Source organism: Bombus huntii, unplaced genomic scaffold, assembly GCF_024542735.1.
Source record: "Bombus huntii isolate Logan2020A unplaced genomic scaffold, iyBomHunt1.1 ctg00000254.1, whole genome shotgun sequence".
NCBI classification, from domain to species: Eukaryota; Metazoa; Arthropoda; class Insecta; order Hymenoptera; family Apidae; genus Bombus; species Bombus huntii.
The window spans coordinates 1-12,500 of NW_026099467.1; the positions used below are offsets into that span (position 1 = coordinate 1).

The window sequence follows — 12,500 nt, forward strand, 5'->3', positions numbered from 1 at the left end:
CGCCGCTGGGACTTTGTCTCCTGCGGTTAAAAAAAATAATTTCGCTACGTACGGCCGATGGTCGTGCGTAGCGATTTTTTTTTCCTTTAAATCAAACAACGAGACGCACGAATAGAAAGCGATACGCCGCTGGGACATTGTCTCGTGCGAGCATAAAGCAATACGCCGCTGGACTTAGTCGCGTACAAACTGAAAGCAATACGCCGCTGGACTTAGTCGCGTGCGAGCATAAAGCAATACGCCGCTGGACTTAGTCGCGTGCGAGTAAAAAGCAATACGCCGCTGGACTTAGTCGCGTACAAACAGAAAGCAATACGCCGCTGGACTTAGTCGCGTGCGAGCATAAAGCAATACGCCGCTGGGACTTTGTCTCCTGCGGTTAAAAAAAATAATTTCGCTACGTACGGCCGATGGTCGTGCGTAGCGATTTTTTTTTCCTTTAAATCAAACAACGAGACGCACGAATAGAAAGCGATACGCCGCTGGGACTTTGTCTCGTGCGAGTAAAAAGCAATACGCCGCTGGACTTAGTCGCGTACAAACAGAAAGCAATACGCCGCTGGACTTAGTCGCGTACAAACAGAAAGCAATACGCCGCTGGACTTAGCCGCGTGCGAGCATAAAGCAATACGCCGCTGGACTTAGTCGCGTACAAACTGAAAGCAATACGCCGCTGGACTTAGTCGCGTGCGAGCATAAAGCAATACGCCGCTGGACTTAGCCGCTCGTGCTACCGCTGCGCGCGCACCTCCGAATCAGCGGGTATGCGCCGGAGTAGGTAACACTCTCTTAAGGTACGCCGTTCTGCGCAGCTCGTATTGCGCGCGCGCGCGCGCGCTTTTTCAAATATTTTTAAACGTTTTTCCGCGTTTTTTCCCGTTTCTTCGCGTTTTTTCCCGTTTTTTCCCGTTTTTTCCCGTTTTCCACGTTTTTTCCCGTTTCACGAGAGAGACGAAAACGAGGAAAATAATCGCGACAAATGCTCGCTCGCTGCGCTCGCTCGGACGAATATAGCCCAACCCAAAACCGATCCCAAGCGTTCGAACGAAGATTTCGATGAAATCGAAGAACGAACGCTAAAGGGATTGGTTTTGGGTTGGGCTACTTTTTTTTTCGAGCGAGCGGAGCGAGCGAGCAACGCGTAAGAGCGTATCGTTGCGTCGCAGGGACTTTGAAATATTCGCCACTGTTCGAACGTTCGAGTCGAAATAACTCGAGAAAAAGCGTTATAACGCATCGAAATTATCAGTGAAATCGTTACGTATCGACGAAATCTAGTCGAAAGTAGCGATTTCACTTTATTTTTTTAAAAAATTTCATCCTCCGGACCAACGTGACCGGGACGTTGGAACTTAGAATTTTTTCGCACCGCTACGAAAGTACCGAAAGTTCAACTCGAAATAACTCGCCAAAAAGCGTTATAACGTATCGAAATTTTGCGTGAAATCGTTACGTTTCGACGAAATCTAGTCGAAAGTAGCGATTTCACTTTATTTTTTAAAAAATTTCATCCTCCGGACCAACGTGACCGGGACGTTGGAACTTAGAATTTTTTCGCACCGTTACGAAAGTACCGAAAGTTCAACTCGAAATAACTCGCCAAAAAGCGTTATAACGTATCGAAATTTTGCGTGAAATCGTTACGTTTCGACGAAATCTAGTCGAAAGTAGCGATTTCACTTTATTTTTTTAAAAAATTTCATCCTCCGGACCAACGTGACCGGGACGTTGGAACTTAGAATTTTTTCGCACCGTTACGAAAGTACCGAAAGTTCAACTCGAAATAACTCGCCAAAAAGCGTTATAACGTATCGAAATTTTGCGTGAAATCGTTACGTTTCGACGAAATCTAGTCGAAAGTAGCGATTTCACTTTATTTTTTAAAAAATTTCATCCTCCGGACCAACGTGACCGGGACGTTGGAACTTAGAATTTTTTCGCACCGTTACGAAAGTACCGAAAGTTCAACTCGAAATAACTCGCTAAAAAGCGTTATAACGTATCGAAATTTTGCGTGAAATCGTTACGTATCGACGAAATCTAGTCGAAAGTAGCGATTTCACTTTATTTTTTAAAAAATTTCATCCTCCGGACCAACGTGACCGGGACGTTGGAACTTAGAATTTTTCGCACCGTTACGAAAGTACCGAAAGTTCAACTCGAAATAACTCGCTAAAAAGCGTTATAACGTATCGAAATTTTGCGTGAAATCGTTACGTATCGACGAAATCTAGTCGAAAGTAGCGATTTCACTTTATTTTTTAAAAAATTTCATCCTCCGGACCAACGTGACCGGGACGTTGGAACTTAGAATTTTTTCGCACCGTTACGAAAGTACCGAAAGTTCAACTCGAAATAACTCGCCAAAAAGCGTTATAACGTATCGAAATTTTGCGTGAAATCGTTACGTTTCGACGAAATCTAGTCGAAAGTAGCGATTTCACTTTATTTTTTTAAAAAATTTCATCCTCCGGACCAACGTGACCGGGACGTTGGAACTTAGAATTTTTTCGCACCGTTACGAAAGTACCGAAAGTTCAACTCGAAATAACTCGCCAAAAAGCGTTATAACGTATCGAAATTTTGCGTGAAATCGTTACGTTTCGACGAAATCTAGTCGAAAGTAGCGATTTCACTTTATTTTTTTAAAAAATTTCATCCTCCGGACCAACGTGACCGGGACGTTGGAACTTAGAATTTTTTCGCCCCGTTACGAAAGTACCGAATGTTCAACTCGAAATAACTCGCCAAAAAGCGTTATAACGTATCGAAATTTTGTGTGAAATCGTTACGTATCGACGAAATCTAGTCGAACGTAACGATTTCACTTTATTTTTTTAAAAAATTTCATCCTCCGGACCAACGTGACCGGGACGTTGGAACTTAGAATTTTTTCGCACCGCTACGAAAAGGCCGAAAGATCCCCTCCAAATAACTCGTTAAAAAGTGTTAGAAGGTACGAATATTTTTCAAGAAATCGTTATAACTCGATAAAATACGTCGGGATTAAGCGTTTATATCGTCGGCAGACGGATATAAAAACGTTTGGACCGACACGACCGGTCGTTGGAACATAGAAAAATTCCGAGCCGGTACGTTGGGACTTAGAAAAATTCCGAGCGCGAAAAAGTTTTTTCGAGTTTATTCGTTAAAAAGCGTTACAAGGTATGAATTTTTTTGCATAAATCGACGTAACTCGACGAAATACGTCGGGATTAATGGTTTATTTCCGTCCGAGAACGATTTTTAAAAACGGACCTATGCGGCCGGTCGTTCGTACTTAGAAAATTTTCGGACCGAACACTCTTTTTCGATTAATTCGTTAAAAAGCGTTATAACGTACGAATATTTTTCAAGAAATCGTTATAACTCGATAAAATACGTCGGGATTAAGCGTTTATATCGTCGGCAGACGGATATAAAAACGTTTGGACCGACACGACCGGTCGTTGGAACATAGAAAAATTCCGAGCCGGTACGTTGGGACTTAGAAAAATTCCGAGCGCGAAAAAGTTTTTTCGAGTTTATTCGTTAAAAAGCGTTACAAGGTATGAATTTTTTTGCATAAATCGACGTAACTCGACGAAATACGTCGGGATTAATGGTTTATTTCCGTCCGAGAACGATTTTTAAAAACGGACCTATGCGGCCGGTCGTTCGTACTTAGAAAATTTTCGGACCGAACACTCTTTTTCGATTAATTCGTTAAAAAGCGTTATAACGTACGAATATTTTTCAAGAAATCGTTATAACTCGATAAAATACGTCGGGATTAAGCGTTTATATCGTCGGCAGACGGATATAAAAACGTTTGGACCGACACGACCGGTCGTTGGAACATAGAAAAATTCCGAGCCGGTACGTTGGGACTTAGAAAAATTCCGAGGGCGAAAAAGTTTTTTCGAGTTTATTCGTTAAAAAGCGTTACAAGGTATGAATTTTTTTGCATAAATCGACGTAACTCGACGAAATACGTCGGGATTAATGGTTTATTTCCGTCCGAGAACGATTTTTAAAAACGGACCTATGCGGCCGGTCGTTCGTACTTAGAAAATTTTCGGACCGAACACTCTTTTTCGATTAATTCGTTAAAAAGCGTTATAACGTACGAATATTTTTCAAGAAATCGTTATAACTCGATAAAATACGTCGGGATTAAGCGTTTATATCGTCGGCAGACGGATATAAAAACGTTTGGACCGACACGACCGGTCGTTGGAACATAGAAAAATTCCGAGCCGGTACGTTGGGACTTAGAAAAATTCCGAGGGCGAAAAAGTTTTTTCGAGTTTATTCGTTAAAAAGCGTTACAAGGTATGAATTTTTTTGCATAAATCGACGTAACTCGACGAAATACGTCGGGATTAATGGTTTATTTCCGTCCGAGAACGATTTTTAAAAACGGACCTATGCGGCCGGTCGTTCGTACTTAGAAAATTTTCGGACCGAACACTCTTTTTCGATTAATTCGTTAAAAAGCGTTATAACGTACGAATATTTTTCAAGAAATCGTTATAACTCGATAAAATACGTCGGGATTAAGCGTTTATATCGTCGGCAGACGGATATAAAAACGTTTGGACCGACACGACCGGTCGTTGGAACATAGAAAAATTCCGAGCCGGTACGTTGGGACTTAGAAAAATTCCGAGGGCGAAAAAGTTTTTTCGAGTTTATTCGTTAAAAAGCGTTACAAGGTATGAATTTTTTTGCATAAATCGACGTAACTCGACGAAATACGTCGGGATTAATGGTTTATTTCCGTCCGAGAACGATTTTTAAAAACGGACCTATGCGGCCGGTCGTTCGTACTTAGAAAATTTTCGGACCGAACACTCTTTTTCGATTAATTCGTTAAAAAGCGTTATAACGTACGAATATTTTTCAAGAAATCGTTATAACTCGATAAAATACGTCGGGATTAAGCGTTTATATCGTCGGCAGACGGATATAAAAACGTTTGGACCGACACGACCGGTCGTTGGAACATAGAAAAATTCCGAGCCGGTACGTTGGGACTTAGAAAAATTCCGAGGGCGAAAAAGTTTTTTCGAGTTTATTCGTTAAAAAGCGTTACAAGGTATGAATTTTTTTGCATAAATCGACGTAACTCGACGAAATACGTCGGGATTAATGGTTTATTTCCGTCCGAGAACGATTTTTAAAAACGGACCTATGCGGCCGGTCGTTCGTACTTAGAAAATTTTCGGACCGAACACTCTTTTTCGATTAATTCGTTAAAAAGCGTTATAACGTACGAATATTTTTCAAGAAATCGTTATAACTCGATAAAATACGTCGGGATTAAGCGTTTATATCGTCGGCAGACGGATATAAAAACGTTTGGACCGACACGACCGGTCGTTGGAACATAGAAAAATTCCGAGCCGGTACGTTGGGACTTAGAAAAATTCCGAGGGCGAAAAAGTTTTTTCGAGTTTATTCGTTTAAAAGCGTTACAAGGTATGAATTTTTTTACGGGAATCGTTCTATCTCTATTAAATACGTCGGGATTAAACATTTTTATCGATTTTTTCAAAAAATTAGCGTTCGTCGAACTGACACGACTGGGATATTTTTCTAATTTTTTCGTTAATTAACGTTACAAGGTATATATTTTTTTGCATATTTCTACTTATTTTAACGTATTGTAATTGATTATAAACTTATTTTTTGTCCGTATTCGATAAAAGAGTATGTTTACTGATGCAATTTTTCGGTGAAAAAAAAAATTAATTTTTTGGTAAAAATGCATTTCTATTATGTTAATAAAACGTCTGGTAATGTATTTCGATGGTTGGATATTGGCTTTGTATAGTAGTGATCGAGCGTTCGCGAGACTAAGTTCCAGCGTCCCTTCCGAACGGTACGTTGCTACGGAGGTTTTGCACCGTAAGCGCGCGGCCGCTAGCCCGGCCGGCGCCGGCCTTCCGGCTGGCGCTTTCGTATCTATAAGAGAGACGTCGAGCCGGACGGTTCGGTCGGAACAGCGTTGAGCGCGTGGCTATTCTACGGCCTCGGTTGAGAATTCAGTCACCGCTCCTCGAGTCTTAGTGTATTTTACGCTATTTCTCGACTGTTCCTCCGTTCTCGTTCTGGTTTTTTCTCTACACTGCTGCGCCGCGGGTCGCTGTCCTGGACGTAATGACCAAATATCGTGGCAAGGTTCCCCTGAGTCGGGAAGCTGGTGACCTGTGTGTACGTATTCTAACAAAAATTGTTAGATGCGTGTGTGCTTGTACTAACTGAGCATCGATTCATTCAAAAGAGTATAACCGTCTGCTTTCTATAAAAACTTCTGCTTTCGCAGAAGTATCCGATGAGGCGGTAGGAGCGTACTATCTTTGCGTAGTATGTCTTCTGCCGAAAATGTTCTACCGATTGAAAGAATATTCTTACGGTATGTCCAGCGCGACGCACTGGGATACGCGCTTGTTCGTTCAGCGTGAGGTGCGTATACGTGCTTTACCGCTAAGATATTCTAATAAGTCTTTTTACACGAAGACAGCATTATGGAAATGTTCCTTTAGAAGTACGATTCTAAACATTTTATATAAGACTATGAGAGAGAGAGAGAGAGAGAAGAGAGGAGGTGGAGTTGAGAATTACAAAGTGGCTGCGAGCGGCGTTCGAAGATTATTACTGAACTATGGGTGTATCTCGAACGTCGCTAGGAGATATATTTTATAGATATATCTATCTTAAGAACGAAAAGTCTCGTCGTACGGTGCTTACGTCCCACCTACGACACGAAGAGAACTTAAACGAAATTTATAAGAATTGTTATACGAATAAGATCCCTGGTTGATCCTGCCAGTAGTCATATGCTTGTCTCAAAGATTAAGCCATGCATGTCTCAGTACATGCCGCATTAAGGTGAAACCGCGAATGGCTCATTAAATCAGTTATGGTTTCTTAGATCATACCTACATTTACTTGGATAACTGTGGTAATTCTAGAGCTAATACATGCAAACAGATTCCGACCAGAGATGGTAGGAATGCTTTTATTAGATCAAAACCAATCGGTGGCGGATGGCTCGTCTGTCCGTCCATCGTTTGTTTTGGTGACTCTGAATAACTTTGTGCTGATCGCATGGTCATCTAGCACCGGCGACGCATCTTTCAAATGTCTGCCTTATCAACTGTCGATGGTAGGTTCTGCGCCTACCATGGTTGTAACGGGTAACGGGGAATCAGGGTTCGATTCCGGAGAGGGAGCCTGAGAAACAGCTACCACATCCAAGGAAGGCAGCAGGCGCGCAAATTACCCACTCCCGGCACGGGGAGGTAGTGACGAAAAATAACGATACGGGACTCATCCGAGGCCCCGTAATCGGAATGAGTACACTTTAAATCCTTTAACGAGGACCAATTGGAGGGCAAGTCTGGTGCCAGCAGCCGCGGTAATTCCAGCTCCAATAGCGTATATTAAAGTTGTTGCGGTTAAAAAGCTCGTAGTTGAATCTGTGTGTCACAGTGTCGGTTCACCGCTCGCGGTGTTTAACTGGCATTATGTGGTACGTCCTATCGGTGGGCTTAGCTCCTCGCGGGCGGTCCAACTAATATCCCATCGCGGTGCTCTTCACTGAGTGTCGAGGTGGGCCGATACGTTTACTTTGAACAAATTAGAGTGCTTAAAGCAGGCTACCTTCGCCTGAATACTGTGTGCATGGAATAATGGAATAGGACCTCGGTTCTATTTTGTTGGTTTTCGGAGCCCCGAGGTAATGATTAATAGGGACAGATGGGGGCATTCGTATTGCGACGTTAGAGGTGAAATTCTTGGATCGTCGCAAGACGGACAGAAGCGAAAGCATTTGCCAAAAATGTTTTCATTAATCAAGAACGAAAGTTAGAGGTTCGAAGGCGATCAGATACCGCCCTAGTTCTAACCATAAACGATGCCAGCCAGCGATCCGCCGAAGTTCCTCCGATGACTCGGCGGGCAGCTTCCGGGAAACCAAAGCTTTTGGGTTCCGGGGGAAGTATGGTTGCAAAGCTGAAACTTAAAGGAATTGACGGAAGGGCACCACCAGGAGTGGAGCCTGCGGCTTAATTTGACTCAACACGGGAAACCTCACCAGGCCCGGACACCGGAAGGATTGACAGATTGATAGCTCTTTCTTGATTCGGTGGGTGGTGGTGCATGGCCGTTCTTAGTTGGTGGAGCGATTTGTCTGGTTAATTCCGATAACGAACGAGACTCTAGCCTGCTAAATAGACGTAACTTATGGTATCTCGAAGGCCCCCGGCTTCGGTCGGTGGGTTTTTACTACCAACGTACAAACAAATCTTCTTAGAGGAACAGGCGGCTTCTAGCCGCACGAGATTGAGCAATAACAGGTCTGTGATGCCCTTAGATGTTCTGGGCCGCACGCGCGCTACACTGAAGGAATCAGCGTGTTTTCCCTGGCCGAAAGGCCCGGGTAACCCGCTGAACCTCCTTCGTGCTAGGGATTGGGGCTTGCAATTATTCCCCATGAACGAGGAATTCCCAGTAAGCGCGAGTCATAAGCTCGCGTTGATTACGTCCCTGCCCTTTGTACACACCGCCCGTCGCTACTACCGATTGAATGATTTAGTGAGGTCTTCGGACTGGTGCGCGGCCAATGTGATAAGCATTGCCGATGTTACCGGGAAGATGACCAAACTTGATCATTTAGAGGAAGTAAAAGTCGTAACAAGGTTTCCGTAGGTGAACCTGCGGAAGGATCATTAACGATACGATACCAAAAGAATTTGACTTGAACACATATAAAAACTATGAAATATATATCACAATGGTCGGTAAGGAGCCGTACTCCTCCTGTATCGACGAAAGTATATACGACGTATTAACAAGCTATATACTTTAACAAACGAAAACGCCAGGGAGCTTGGCAACCTCCGTTGGCACGAATAGAAATATTCTTAAGGAGGAGACGACCCTCCAGCTACGGAATTATACGAAGAGAAGGTGGCACTCTCTCTCGATCATCGGGATGAAGAGATATATATATACAAGTATAAAAACGAAATGCGAATGAAACTTATTCGAGGCGCCTGCGTGAGGTCGTAAACAGAAAGACCCGCCGTCTCCGAATAAAACATATAACATATAATATATATATATATATATGAAATTCTAATAAAAGGGAACTCTAGCTTCGAAAGAGCCAACAAAAGTTAAGGCTCGATATCAAACGAAAAAATTACGATGGAAACCAGGTGTAAAGAGAAATGCAGTCGTGGCGCCTGCGAGAGGCCGTACACAGAAAGACCCGCCGTCACGATCTCGTATTTCGTATTTGCATCGTGGAAACCGTACAAACGAAATATAAAAGTCCATGCAAACTAATAAGAAAATCTCTAAAGTGCCTCGTGTCGGAGTGATCATGCTCGCCTATTCTCTTCTATGTTTCGTGGTCTGTGTTGCGTTTGTTCTCCTCCTAGCAACGGGACATATCGAAGACTCCTCTTTGGGATCGAACGAAGCGTCTAGAACGAGTCGACGAGAGCGAAAGAACTTGTAGCGAGTCGCGCAGAGCGAAAGGATACCGATATACATCTTCGAAGGTTCTCTTCGAAGATCCATGGATACCTTCTGCGTCGACTTCTCTCGTCTCTTTCATCGAAACTCTCGTCGTTCTCGAAACGTGCTTCCTACCCAAAGGGCGTGTGCTCTTCGTATGTCGTTTCGTTCGAAATAACGAAACCACGTGTAACATACTCGTGGATCGGGTAACCTAGAACGAAGACGCATCGCGTGGATGTTGGCCCGCTATGCGACGATGACCGATGATGATGATGATGATGATGATGATATGATGATGATGTCGATGTCGACGACGACGACGATGAAGACGATGTGTAGCAACGATTCGTAACTAGTCTAGCCGAAGTTCGTTCAGAGGGGAACGCCGCCGGCTTCGAAGCCTCGATGTCGTGAGTCGGACACCCGTGCCGTCGCTAGAGTTTTTCAAACTCTGCTTCTGGATATTGGGACGAAAGACCGCTCGAGGACGACGACAGCCGTGCGTGCGTATCCCATCGAATTTTTTTTACACCACCTGAACGAGACTAAAGTTTCGTCTAGTTGATCGTCTACCGTCGCATAATGTATATTATATACCGTTCAGAGGGGACCGGCTGTCTATCCTCGTTGTCGTGAGTCGGACACCCGTGCCGTCGCTAGAGTTTTTCAAACTCTGCTTCTGGATATCGGGACGAAAGACCGCGCGAGGACGACGGATGCGAGTCCCATCGAATTTTTGACTTACACACTACCTGAACGAGACTTAAAGTTTCATATTATATACCGTTCAGAGGGGACCGGCTGTCTATCCTCGTTGTCGTGAGTCGGACACCCGTGCCGTCGCTAGAGTTTTTCAAACTCTGCTTCTGGATATCGGGACGAAAGACCGCGCGAGGACGACGGATGCGAGTCCCATCGAATTTTTGACTTACACACTACCTGAACGAGACTTAAAGTTTCATATAATATACCGTTCAGAGGGGACCGGCTGTCTTTCCTCGTTGTCGTGAGTCGGACACCCGTGCCGTCGCTAGAGTTTTTCAAACTCTGCTTCTGGATATCGGGACGAAAGACCGCGCGAGGACGACGGATGCGAGTCCCATCGAATTTTTTATTTAAACACTACCTGAACGAGACTTAAAGTTTCATATAATATACCGTTCAGAGGGGACCGGCTGTCTTTCCTCGTTGTCGTGAGTCGGACACCCGTGCCGTCGCTAGAGTTTTTCAAACTCTGCTTCTGGATATCGGGACGAAAGACCGCGCGAGGACGACGGATGCGAGTCCCATCGAATTTTTTATTTAAACACTACCTGAACGAGACTTAAAGTTTCATATAATATACCGTTCAGAGGGGACCGGCTGTCTTTCCTCGTTGTCGTGAGTCGGAGACCCGTGCCGTCGCTAGAGTTTTTCAAACTCTGCTTCTGGATATCGGGACGAAAGACCGCGCGAGGACGACGGATGCGAGTCCCATCGAATTTTTGATTTACACACTACCTGAACGAGACTTAAAGTTTCATCCAGTTTGTCGTCTATCATCTCATATATAATATACCGTTCAGAGGGGACCGGCTGTCTATCCTCGTTGTCGTGAGTCGGACACCCGTGCCGTCGCTAGAGTTTTTCAAACTCTGCTTCTGGATGTTGGGACGAAAGACCGCGCGAGGACGATGGATGCGAGTCCCATCGAATTTTTGATTTACAAGACACACACTACCTGAACGAGACTAAAGTTTCATCGAGTTTATCGTCGCATAACCCGTTCGGAGGGGACCGGCTGTCTATCCTCGTTGTCGTGAGTCGGACACCCGTGCCGTCGCTAGAGTTTTTCAAACTCTGCTTCTGGATATCGGGACGAAAGACCGCGCGAGGACGATGGCTGCGAGTCCCATCGAATTTTTGTTTTTTTTTTTTTTAAAAAAAAAAACACCACCCGAACGGAGATGTGTTCTATCTTTCGTCGATTTTTCATGCTTTCAGTCGGTCGCGTGGTCGCCATCCGTTCGGAGGGGATCGCCGGCTTCGAAACCTCGATGTCGTGAGTCGGACACCCGTGCCGTCGCTAGAGTTTTTCAAACTCTGCTTCTGGATATTGGGACGAAAGACCGCTCGAGGCGGACGGCCGCGCGAATCCCATCGAATCTTTACTATCACCCGAACGATGGAGAGATGCACGCGCGCTGTTTCTTGAATAATTGGACGAGAGAGTAGAATCAAACACATATATAACATGGGCTAGCCACCGTGCTTACTCGTTCGCGAGATCGTGTGCTGTACAGAGGATTCAGAATCGGGTGTATATATCCCCGTCGTTTCCTGACGAACGGAGCTTCGATCTCGATGGTTGTTATATATCATAATGTACTTTACGCCCGGCCGGCGAACGCGCGTATCTTCGCGCGTTCGTCGTTTTCTTTTTTTTTCGAACGTTTTTGTGTCGTCAATCCTATGGCGACTTCTGCGCGTTCGATTCCCGTTGGTCGAACGTGACGGAACTCGGCTTCGCTAGAACCGAGAAGAGTACATTTGAGTATTGAACTGTTGTAAATTTATAAAAGATTACCCTGAACGGTGGATCACTTGGCTCGTGGGTCGATGAAGAACGCAGCTAATTGCGCGTCAACGTGTGAACTGCAGGACACATGAACATCGACATTTCGAACGCACATTGCGGTCCACGGATACAATTCCTGGACCACGCCTGGCTGAGGGTTGCTCACGTAAACCTAAGACTGCTTGCGTTGCGTATCGTTACTCTCCGTATCTGTCTCTCTCTGTCCCTTCTTGCCTTAACAACCCGCCGTCGTTCTTCTTTATATAAGAGAACGTTTCAGAGTCGGACGAAGGTACAAGAACGAGGATACGAATAAGAGCGGACGGAGAGAACATACGCGACGTACGAGCGATTGTTGGACGCTCGTCGGCGTTCGTCGCGGTCGTGCAGAGACCGTGCAAGTCGTACGCATGCTCGATATATAATC

General features: G+C 44.7%; 2 non-coding genes across 2 annotated transcripts; both read left to right on the forward strand.

Moving 5' to 3' along the window:
• Positions 1-6,797: 6,797 nt before the first annotated feature.
• Positions 6,798-8,720, forward strand: LOC126877826 (small subunit ribosomal RNA). The gene has a single exon (XR_007695360.1). It is a non-coding gene; the product is annotated as a small subunit ribosomal RNA (ribosomal RNA).
• A 3,359-nt stretch (positions 8,721-12,079) lies between these two features.
• On the forward strand, positions 12,080-12,234 carry LOC126877824 (5.8S ribosomal RNA). The gene has a single exon (XR_007695358.1). It is a non-coding gene; the product is annotated as a 5.8S ribosomal RNA (ribosomal RNA).
• Positions 12,235-12,500: the final 266 nt, after the last annotated feature.